The following is a 12,342-nucleotide window of genomic DNA, read 5'->3' as shown; positions in this document are numbered from 1 at the left end:
TTCTCCTTTGGCCCGATCCTGCACACAAGTATTTGCTTGTAGATATTGACATTCATTCCAAATCCCGCAGACTTTTGCTTCGGGAAACTGTCCGTCAGGGCTAATGTCAATTACTTGAGCACTAAGATCTTCCTCTCGTGGCACTGTTTGGCATCTCCCGAGTTGTCTCAGAACCCGACATGGAGCATAAGGTTGGATGCTCTTAAGTCCCATCAAAAGAAAATACGACCTAGCTGCTGGCATGTATATGATTTCTTCAACATGCAACCATCCCAACGTACACTTTATCTGACTGTCCGTGAGAGTACAAAAGTATGATATCTACGTTGTTACTCCTTCAGGCAGACTAACCCCGTCAATCCTTGTGTAAAACTCTCTTATACTGGTTTTGTCAGACGAATCATAACTCAAGAGCTGGGAACGATGGCATAGATGCTCGGTCATCCACATTTGTAGCAACAAGTTACACCCCTCAAAAAAGTTGCCTCCGGCTTTGCAGGCAGTGAGAGCTCAGAAAATGTCAGACACGATCATAGGCGCAAGAGTGCTTTCATCTTGAGTAAGCAAGGTACTGACGATCCCGGCTACTTTTATATTAATATTCTCGTCTTTCCTTGGGAACACCAGGAGGCCTAAAAAGGTTATCATGAAAGCCACCAGTCTGTGCTCATCCCATTTTTGACGGTTATTTTTACCGCATAGCTTGATGTCCGTCTTGTTAAACCCTCCCACGTGGCTGTACCTGTCGTATATGAAGCGCAGAGTGCAGAAGCCTTTTTCCAAATATGGATTATGACTGTCCTGGGTATCTTTAATGAATCTAAAAACCGATGCACCGTGATGGCTCTTGGAGCACCCGAATATTTTCCTCTTAACGGAACCTCAGCATTTCCAATGTAACCGGCGATTTCCTCCAGAGTTGGGGTGAGCTCAAAATCTGAGAAGTGGAAGACATTGTGCGTCGGGTCCCAACAAGTGACCAATGCTCTTATAATATCACCCCGAGGCTTGATTTACAATAAGCACGTGAGACCTTTCAGATATTTCTTGACTTCGTCTTGTCCTTCTTTGCCTAAATCGTTCCACCATAGCCGCAACTCGAAAGGGATTTTAGTCATTATTGAGAAAGGTTCATTTTGCATCGTGCCCATCCTGCACATTTATTAAAGTGTTTTAAGCAAAAACGAAACTTTTATTTGACTCAAAACAAAATTAACTATTTCCTTTTCCAAATTTAAAAGGAAAGACTCGGCTTTCGAACACGGCCTTTCAGCACTCCCAAGGACGAAGATTTTAAGGCTAGGAGAGTCAACCGGTCAAAAATCAAAATTGACCAAATATGGCCGTCTTGCAAAGTCAGCCTTCCGGCGTCCATTTCCGGAACGTTCGACTGTTTTTGACGAAAACGGCATCACCCGACTTATTCATGCCAAAATTTAAACCATTTTTGGTTATTTTTGCAAAGGGGAGGTTGGACCCGATGAGGATTGCCTACGTATCCCACACCCTGTGAGAATCAAACCGGCGTAGTTTGGGCAAAGAAACTAACTATATTTTGAAAACAAGACCCTTTTTTTCATTTTCTATGGCAAGACAAACTATTTTTCCCTTTCTGTATTTTGAAAACAAGACAAAATAACGACTCTTTTTTTTCTTTTTCATTTTCGACAAACAAGAAACAACCTATTTTTCCCAAACTAAAATAAAGACTCTTTTTTCTTTTCCTTTTCAACAAACAGTTTTCCAAAAATAAAAACTCTTTTTCTATTTTTCTTTTGTTTTTAGTAAAACAGACTAATAAAGAATTTTTCTTTTTATTTTCTCAAAAATTCGGAAGAGTTTTGCCAGTATTTGGTCATTGGTTTTTCTAAAATAATCAATTAACCCCCAAACTGTTATTTCTCTCTTTCCTCTTTTCCTCCTTTTCTCAATTTTCCAACATTCCCGAGATTCAAAAGCCGGTCAACATGCTGGTTCGAAACAAATATATGTACAGAACAAATAGGATGCATCAGGATGGTCTTTTCATTTCAGGTTGCTAGCCCTAAACGGACCCAACCCCCGTGTTGAGTCCCCTAAGTCAAATGCAGCATGATGCAATTAAGCGCTCCTACCAGGGATCCGACATGAAGTCAAGTTATTCTAGGTTCAAATCCTGGGTATGTGTTCTAAACAGTGCACTCGAGCGGACAACTCGAGTCGACGAGGGGGCAGCGTACCGGGGACCCGCGAGATCGTCCGGCTTTGCAACTTATCCAAGCCTCTTTTTTATTTCAGGATATGACACTAATAGAATAGGGAGTCTCAACCAGTAAGCACATACCCGGAGGTGAAGAGAGAAGGGTGTCGGCACAGTTTATATACAGTTCAAATGATATCAAAGCGGTAGCATTTAGCATATTCAGCACAAAACATGTAGGAAAATCAGATATAACCAAATACAACAATTTATCTGAGCTCGAATTCTGAACCCTGAACCAGAGATTCTGGGCATGGTCCCCAACAGAGTCGCCAGAGCTGTCACACCTCCTTTTTCACCTATGCCCGCGAGGGCGGAAAGGAGTTTTTCCACTTAAAGGACAATCGGAACGGGATTTAATTATTAATTATTCAGAGTCGCCACTTGGGAGAGTAATGGTGTCCCAAGTCATCGGTTGTATCTCGAACCGAGGAAACATATGACTCTGTTAACAGTCCGCGAACCAGACATCTGAGTAAGGAATTCTGGTAACCCGGGAGAAGGAGTTAGGCATTCCCGGGTTCCGAGGTTCTAGCACGGTCGCTTAACTGTTGCATTTGATTTTATCTGATTTAAATACATGCTAGCTTATGTGCCTTTTAATCTTGAACCGCTTTTATTATAATTATTTTTAAAAGAATTGCAATGTCGTGAAAACGAGTCTCGAACCACGTCGCAATCAATGCACCCATGGTTGTCAACACATTTCAACTCCGTTGAGATTTGGATTTGGATCGCATCAATGCGCACCCGAATTTAGGAATGTCATTTTATTAAAATTGTACCCAAAGAGTCTAACGCATATTTATTTTTGGGAAAAGCCATGAAATTCACTAAACGACCCTCCCGAAACTCTAAGTATTTTCATATGACAATTATTGAGGGCCCCGTACATTATGTATTTCCTTTGGCGAGACTTGACTCGTTATTATTTAGAGGTCAATCCTAATATGACTATAATTTTCTATTTTCGTTTGACTCTAATAATAAAAGAAAAGATTCTAGCTAATTAATATAAGTTAAGAAAGATTATATTTGAGGTCTATAAGTTCATACAAATTCAACCTTCAACCCGCTTGGGCCTTGAACACCGCCCATTTAAAAGGATCCAAATCCAAACATGCACAAAGGGCAGGCCAGTCCTAGGCCTGGGCCTAGGTCCACATAGACACTCAATAAGAATAAGACTTGGGCCGCCTGAAAACGCACTGAGGCCCCAATCTGTCCGAAATGTGCGGTTAAGCCCAAATTGTCAATACAAATTATACTCACAGAAATTGCTTCGGGCCACTCAAAGTGTGTTCAACAAATTATAACAAAGAAACACATTATTCACTTATTTAAATTGGGGAAACATTTCTCATCCGAATCATAGTTTAAAACTCATACTATTTTATTTATTTTCTATTGGGAAATTTGCAGACAATACTAGAGGTGTAAAGTAGATTGGGAAACAAAAACAGACCCAACGATATTCAATTAACATTAAAGGCTACCAACACCTATTCTAATGCGTGAAGTAACGTAATGAGAAACGACTAATCTACTAGAATCTGGAGCCTCACGTCTATATTTGAATTTCGCGTTTCAACCTTTACAAAGGCATTACCTATGCTGCAGCTGAGATCTTAGCCCTACAAATTTGAGAAGAAAACAAAATTCCTATAGTCCAACAATTCATTGTTATGATTACACAAACAAATCTATTGATGTTTTTTAAGACGGACTAATATGTATCTCTAAATACCCAAGCACACACTTAATAGTTCAAATGAGCAAACCTATACATACAGTTCACCAGTCCAGTTATTACAATCAAGCTATATTGAAATCAGTAAATCAATTGGAAATTTCATCAAAAGAGGCTTCCACTTCATTCATGTTTCAACTGAAGATCTACACAACAGTGAGATTCGAGACGTGTACCTGGGAATTGAATTACACCAGTAGAAGAGGAGATCAGCAGCTAGTATCCAACAGTCACACACAGCAGCAATAGAGACAGTTTTGAACCAAAATCACTTCACAAAAAAAACCAGGAAACTTCACAGAAACACAGCACCAGCAGATGACCAAAGCAAACTGGTTAACCCCAAAGCTACTCGACCTCAAATAAAGACACCTCTGTACCTTCAAATTACCAGAACTGAACTAAAAAGTATAAACCAATAGCTAAAGGTTGAAATTCATCTTCAGTTTTAATGAAACAGTAGTTTTTTTTTACAGCTTTCTATTATTTTTGGTATTTCTTTGAAGAAAACTAAGATCTAAAGGAGTTTTGGATGTGAATTTGAATTTCCGATATGTGGAGTTTGAGGATACTTTGGGGGAAAATTTTTTGGGTTCCAAAACTCTCTCAACAAAGCAATAAAGACTGCCTTTTATAGGCAAAACTAAGGGGAAGCTTTAGATTTTCAATTGTCTATTAGTCCCTTGTTTTCTAACTTATTACACAAGTTAACACTCTCATTTCCTAACTTGTTACTCAAGTTACTGCTTCTAAAAAACTGAAACTTACACCAAGGCCCCCTTCTAGAAGGCCCTAGGGTGTTCTTCTACCTCTAAAATACCTATACTACCCTTATTTTGGTTTTGAAATTACTATTCTTTAACAAAACAGTCTTTTTCCATGCCTAAACTACCCTTGAACTTAAATTGAAAGTACATTTATAACCAAACATTTTCCTAAACCATGCATCTATCCCGATTTAAACTCTTATTGAGTCTAGCAATTGAACTCAGAATTAATGACCAAATTAAACTATCAACTATAACCAAATTCAACAAATCATGATGATTAATTAAACTGAAACTGAACTAATTAGTAATTAACCTAAACTAAAGGAACACCATAAATTAATTCAAGCAAAACTTAGTAAAACTAATTAACAAATTATCTACGGCTTAACTAAAATCAAACTAAGATCAGGAATTGGAACATATTAAAATCAAATAAACAACTAGACTTAATCACAAAAAATCAGGACACAAGATTAGAACAATATTGACAAAAATTTAAAACGCAAATTAAACTAGACATTGACCATGGAATTCACACATGCAGAAAATCAGAAAAGGAAAAAGAAATTGAAAATAAAAGAAAATACCAACAAGAACTCACTGACAACAAAGAGCTCCGGCCAGTGGTTGTTTCTCCAAATCCCCCGAAATTTCTGACCCGTAACATCCTTAACTACGTGTTTTCATAAGAAAACACCTGGTTAGGGTTGTTAGGGTCCGAAATCATGGAGATTTTGCATTAGGGTTTTGGTCGGAAACCTTCGATTAGATATTCGAGTTGTTCCAGGTATATTCGAGAGACAGGGCTATGGGGGTTGGGTAGAGGAGGCCCAGGTGGTCACATGGTGTTAATTTGATGATGATTGGGTTACTTTGGGTTTTGGCCGGAGAATCTTTGATCGAGGATTCGACGAGCTAGGGCTGGATTTGAAGGAAACGGGTGGTGGATTCATGACGAGGGAGAAGAGGAGGTCTCGTGGTGTTATTTTGGGGTAACTTGGAGTAGGTGTCGTTCACCGCCGGCGAGCTCCGATGAAAGGATATGGGGACAGGTGGTTTTTAGGGTTTAGATTAGAGATGGACGGGGGGGTCTGAGAGGGGTGGGCTAACTTCAGACACTAATATACTCAACGAGGGGGAAGTCCTGGCAATTAGATCTGATAACCTCGACGGTCCGGATCAACTGGGAACGAAACGACGTCGTTTCGAGGGCAAGAGGGGCGGACCGGGTAGAGGGACGGGTTTGGGCCGGTTTCTGGGGTGTGTTTGGTCTGATGTTTTCTTTGGGCTAGGTGAATTTAATTGAAATGGCCCAATTGTGAGCAATCCTCTTTATTTATTCCCCTTTTTTGTTCTTTTTATTTCTTTTACTCATTTTTCATGTTGTATTTTTGTTTTATTTTTCCCTAATTTTACGAGGATGCACAATTAAAAAAATCCTAATAGATGTCAAAGCTAAATTAATTAAATTCTAAAATTATTTAAAACCTATTTCACGGCAAATTCACAATTAAAACGATTAAAATGCAAAGTGGACTATTTTTGTGATTTTTATATTTTGTTCCAAAACAAATTAACCCCTACTTAATCCTAAAATATGAACTTATATCCTAAATGCATATTTTTGTATTTTCATATGAATTAACATGCACAAATAAAATGCAAACAACTTTCAGAAAGTGACGCCAAAATTCACAAAAATTGTAAAAATAAAGAAATTGTTTTGTTTGAATTTTTGGGAATAATTAGCTTAGGGAAAAAATCACGTGCTCACACGTATCTCACATCCGGTAAGAATCAAACCCGCGTAGTTCGGTCAGTTTTGACACCACAGAAAACGTGAAATATTTTTCCTTTTTTTCCTTTATTTTTCTTTTCTCCTCTTTTTTTTCAAAATTTCGGCAGAGTTTCGGTATATTTTGGACACCAGATTTTTCAAAAGCGGGTAATTATCTCCCTCATACCTCAATTTGATTTTTTTCAATTTTTCTCTCTATTCTAGAAATTGGTCAACATGCAAATGAAGTAAATAATGGTACAAGTAGCACAAAAAAATGCATCAGGATGGTCTTTTAATTTTTGGGTACACCTGTCCTAGACGGACCCAACCCTTGTGTTGAGTCCTCAAAGTCAAATGCACATGATGCAAACAAGCGTTCCTACTAGGGATCCGGCATGAGGCTGAGTTATTCTAGGTTTAAAACCTAAGTGTATTGTTCTAGACCAGGCTTAACCGAGCGGACAACTCGAGCCGGGGGATTACGTACCAGGAACCAAAAGTCCATCCGGCTTTGTAACTTGTCCGAACCTCATTCTAAATTAGGGTATGACACTAACAGAAAAAAAGTCACGCCAGCGTGCACTTCCCAGAAGATGAGAAAAGAAGGGTTTCGCAGCAGTTTATATACAGTTCAAATAATATCAAAGTGGTAAAAAGCGACATTTAGCACATTAGGACCAAACATGTAATAAACAATCAGATAATAAGTAAAATCCAATTATAAAAGTTATTCTAAGCTCGAATTCTTGAACCCTTAAATCGGAAGTTCTGGGTTCTTATCCGTAGCAGAGTCACCAGAGCTGTCACACCTCTTTTTTTACACCCGGGGGTGGATATAAGGGAGTTTTTCCAATTAAAGTGACATAAATTGAAATGGGATTAATTTTTTTATTTAATCAGAGTCGCCACATGGAATAATTTATGGTGTCCCTAGTCACTAGTTTTTTTTTAAATCCCAAATCGAGGAGAATTTTGACTTTATTTAAAAGTCTACGGAAACCAAAAATTCTAGATAAGGAATTATGTTAACTCAGGAGAAGGTGTTAGGCATTCTTGGGTTCCGTGATTCTAGAATGGTCACTTAAACTATAAATAATTGGCCTATTATCTTATTTACTACACATTTTAAACCTATTGTGCATTTTAGCTTTACAACCGCTTTTTACTATTTATGGAATTATTCTGGAACAAGTTACAATTGTTGTGTACTTGTTTGTTTGATACACATTGCGAATCGTGTCACAGGAACCGTACCCACGATCTACAACATGTTTGATTTATTAACATTATTAGAAGTTGTGGCCGGGTCACATAAATATACCCCCGGATTTGGAAATTATGTATCACAACTACGTCGCGAGAACCGTACCCGTGGCTATGATAATTTTATTATAAACGTGCCTAAAGCAAACTACGAATGTTCAAAGTATTTTTTATACTAGTTTTGAATGTTCCAAGTCTTTTCCATACTAGTTTTTGCATTAACATGAGGGTCATAGATTATAGGGTTCAATTGTGGATGGCACACCTCAATTTATTTCAAAAGATTTTACTCAACTAAAGCCAACTATGGATGTTCATGTTTACTTCCTAAAATTGTTTTGAGATTATAGCAAAAAGCAAAAAGTTATAGATATAGCATTAGGAGAGGCATGTATAAATTTAACTACTAAGGGGAATGGGCCAAGGATCAGGCCCAGAATGTTATTCAGGCCGTGTCTTTTGAAAGGTGCCACTACGCTGGATGGGGCTCACAAACTGAGCCCAGGCGTGAAGTGAAGGATTAGATACAAACCAAAGTCCTTATTCTTGGCCAGGCCATCTCGTTTGAGCTAATGTCAGGACCAACATTTAGGTGAAGGCCCCAAATGTACTGAGTCCTCCACACTTCCTCCAGTACACAAATATACAGATATCACACAATATCTGATTGTCAACATAATGAATAACTAGACTATAAAACTTAATATTCGTACTAACAAATCATTTGAAAAAAAATGGTACTATCTTGAACTTGTTTAAGTGGAAAAAAAACCTCTTTGAATCATGACACATCATGCATAGGAGAGGAAATTAAAACTTCTACTCTAAAATTGAGCAATTACGGTTAAAATTTCGTGTTGTGTTGACAACACCTTGCTACTAGTTATTACAGACCATCCTAACAAAAATATGAGAATTGCAATTGATATACTATACCAGAATTCGAATTTTCAAAGAGAAAATATCAACTATTCTAGTACAACTTCCATGTAATTTATAACCTAATGAACACCTGCCTCATTTGGACATGATTTATCCATCAAAGCTTGGTCCAACATATAAAAACACTAGATTCAGCATGATATCAACAGTAGAATTTCAGATCTTAGCTTTTGAACCTGCTGATTTGGCCAACTAGTTGCCAAATCCATAGGCATAGCTCATGGTTAGCAAACAAACCCCAAATGACTTCAAGTAAACACCATATTATTCATCAGCCGAATAAAAGGGGAGAAATGACTTTAATAAGTAATGTTCAGAATCAGTATTAACATGCAGGACATTTAGCTAGAGAAGCACCTTCAATCAAGGTCACTTTCAAGAGGAAAACTACAAAGCATCAAAGTAATAACTAGGATACTCATTCCAGATTACTTCAAGCTTAAAGTCACATAATAAAGATTAATTAGATCCACATCAATATAAGCTACAACTAACATGAAAAGATACTCGTTTTTTCACATATAATTTGCAGTTTTTAGGTCTTGTATTACTTAAACAAGCAGTACATGAAGAAGGATGGAATCAGTACCTTGAAAGAACAACAAAAAATAGTAGAAAATGGAGGAAATATTGATTGAAACTTTGAAGAATGAGCAGCAAACAGAACCAAACAACAGCAGTAAAGAAAGCAGCCAAGAAAAGCCAAGAATCAACACTCAAGCTTCCAGAAAATCAGAGTACTCGAAGAACTAACCTAGAAATCTAGCTAGAAAACTGAAGTTTTAAGGCCAGAAAAGTTTCAAAGGTTTTCTTTTGTATTCTAAAATTTTTGGTCAAAATGTGTTGATAATGTGTGTGTGAGTGCAGGTTTTCTTTTCTTTTTATAGAGTGTATATCCAAAATAGCATCAAAGAATATTCTACCCTAATTCTTTGGATAGTACAACTGTTGTGACAGAGAATAATGTCCAGCTGTCCATTTTTCAACATCTTTTAAAACCAATTTTGGACAGCTGGTACATTTCTAGAACATTTTTCTTTTATATATTTGTTTTCTAAAGTTTTGAAATCCTCCTAAGTTTTCCTTTTAGTTTAATTAGGCCCCCACAAGTTTCTGATGAGTTACAAATCAAGGCAAACAGAGGCAAAACCAAAAGGGATCAAAAATCCAAATCAAAATGACAAACAGAATCACGATGATGCAATTTAAACCTAAAAACTAAATTAATCAGTAAATAAAAGAGCTTGTCTAATTAACCCTAGGAAAAATGGATTTAAACGACTAATACACCTAAACAGTAATCAAACTAGGATTAAAATAAAACTGCAAAGAAAACCTAGAATTTAACCTACTTAGTTTGTAAGTTAATCAATTATACAACTAATTTTGAGAACTAACCAAAACAGACTAAACAACTTGTTAATCAATCTTGAATAAAGTTATTAACCCAAAACAAACACTGAACATAAGCATATAGATGGAAACATGGAAGAAATAGAAGAATCCTTTTGTGTATCAAACTCAAAAGTGAACCCTAATTAAGCTAAACTCATGCAAATGAATAAACTTCAAATAATGAAATTCCAACATGCTTTAATTAACCTACTAAACAGAAGCAATTAAACACATTAAACAGTCATGAACAAAAGAAAAGAAAACCTAAAGTTGCAAAACTAAAACATGCCTCTAGAAGAGGAAATTAAACATGAAGAAGAACAACAAAGAAAAAGATAAAATAAACAGAAAGTGAAAGAAATTACCTAAGCTCGTTTGAAAATTGGACCAGCTAAGAATTTGACCAAACTTCAACAGGGAAAAATGAACTTGAACTGCCATTAATCGACAGTTCTCAACAAGAACAGTCGACTAATGGAAGTTTTGGGTTCAAAGAACCAAAAAATGACCGAAAAGTCAAAAAAGGGAAAAAGTTAAGGTTCAGTGGATCTTAGATTCAAGATTCGAAGAATTTGGCGGGGATTTTTGGGAAATCAAAGGTAAGACAGTGGTGAGAGAAGGTTGAGGGTCTTATGGTGTGAGTTTGGGGTTGTTTGGGCGACTTAGGGTTTTTAGGTTTGGATTTCGGATCCAGGATTTGAGTTGTTGGATGAATATTTGAGGGAAATGGTTTGGGGATTTGGAAAGGGGAGGGAAAGGTAAGACAGTGGTGAGGAAGGTTGAGGGTCTTATGGTGTGAGTTTGGGGTTGTTTGGGCGACTTAGGGTTTTTAGGTTTGGATTTCGGATCCAGGATTTGAGTTGTTGGATGAATATTTGAGGGAAATGGTTTGGGGATTTGGAAAGGGGAGGGAAAGGTGATTACAAGGTATTAATTTGGTGGAGTTTGGAGAAGCTCCGCTGCCGTGAGGGGATTTTCGGGCGGCGAAGCGAGGCGGAGCCGGCGTGGGATTTGTAAGGAGGCTAGGATTTCATCAAAGAGAGATAGAGACGAATGAGAGATGGGTCTATGGGGGGTCTCTAATTTTCGGACACTTTTATATAAAAAGCAAGATCAGTTCCCAACCGCTAGATTCATGATGATCAACGGTTGGGATTTAAGAGAGGTCAATACGGGGTCGTTTTGGTGTGTGAGGAGTTGGACCAGGTAATCTGGATTTTGGGCTTGGGTTTGGACAGATTTGGGTATAAAATTTGGCCCAATTTCAAATTAAACCTTTTTTCCAATTTCTTTTCTTATTTCCTTTTTTTTCTTTGTTTTCTTTTTCTTTTCTTTAATTAAAATCCTAAATTAATCTAATTTATAAAATTAAACTAATTATCTATTATAATATTTATAAAAATTAGTTAATCCTAAATTAATGAAGAGAAAAATACTATTCTAGCATTTAAAGCTAAAAAATGTAAATGAATGATATTTTTTGTGATTTTCATTTTAATAAAGCAATTAATTAACTAATTAATCCTAAAATATGAACAGAAAGTGTAATATGCAATGCATGATGTTTTTGACATATTTGGAGAATTTCATGATTTAAATAAAAATTAAACGTGCACAAAAATGCAAACAATTAATAAAATTCTACAAAAATCCTATAAAATGGCAAATAATTGGGAAAAAATCTATTTCTTTAATTTTATAGGAGTATTTTGAATAAGGTAAAAATCACATACTCATAGAAGACATAGCTAATCCATCACTGGTCTGTGCTACAACACCCGGCGGAACTATCCCAACTGGCTGGGCTGCTATATCTGAAACTGTGGAGCCATCTGCTCCGGAGTGTGAGTAGAGGGAGTCGGTGCCCCTCCCCTAGCCCGAGAGACGGCTGGTGCTATAGGAAATGTACCGGCCTGGGTTGTCGCGCCCCCTTTTTTCCCTCCCTTTTTTACGGGGAAGAAAAGGTCCGGGTTTCGACATTTATGGGGGTAATAACTCATTTCCTTTTAGGAATTGGGTATTTGAAGAGTCGCTACCTAACGGATTATGGTGTGTTAGGGCACCTAAAGCGATTAACTCTTGAATTGGTTTGCATTACCAGAGGGTAAGGGCTCGAAATAACCTTGAGGGGAAGGTGTTAGGCACCCCTCTTGGTCCACAACTTTGGGTCCCGGCCGAATTTATATTTATGAATTAGTCCTTT

Source organism: Nicotiana tabacum, chromosome 1, assembly GCF_000715075.1.
Source record: "Nicotiana tabacum cultivar K326 chromosome 1, ASM71507v2, whole genome shotgun sequence".
NCBI classification, from domain to species: domain Eukaryota; kingdom Viridiplantae; phylum Streptophyta; class Magnoliopsida; order Solanales; family Solanaceae; genus Nicotiana; species Nicotiana tabacum.
Note: the sequence above shows the minus strand (reverse complement) of the source record.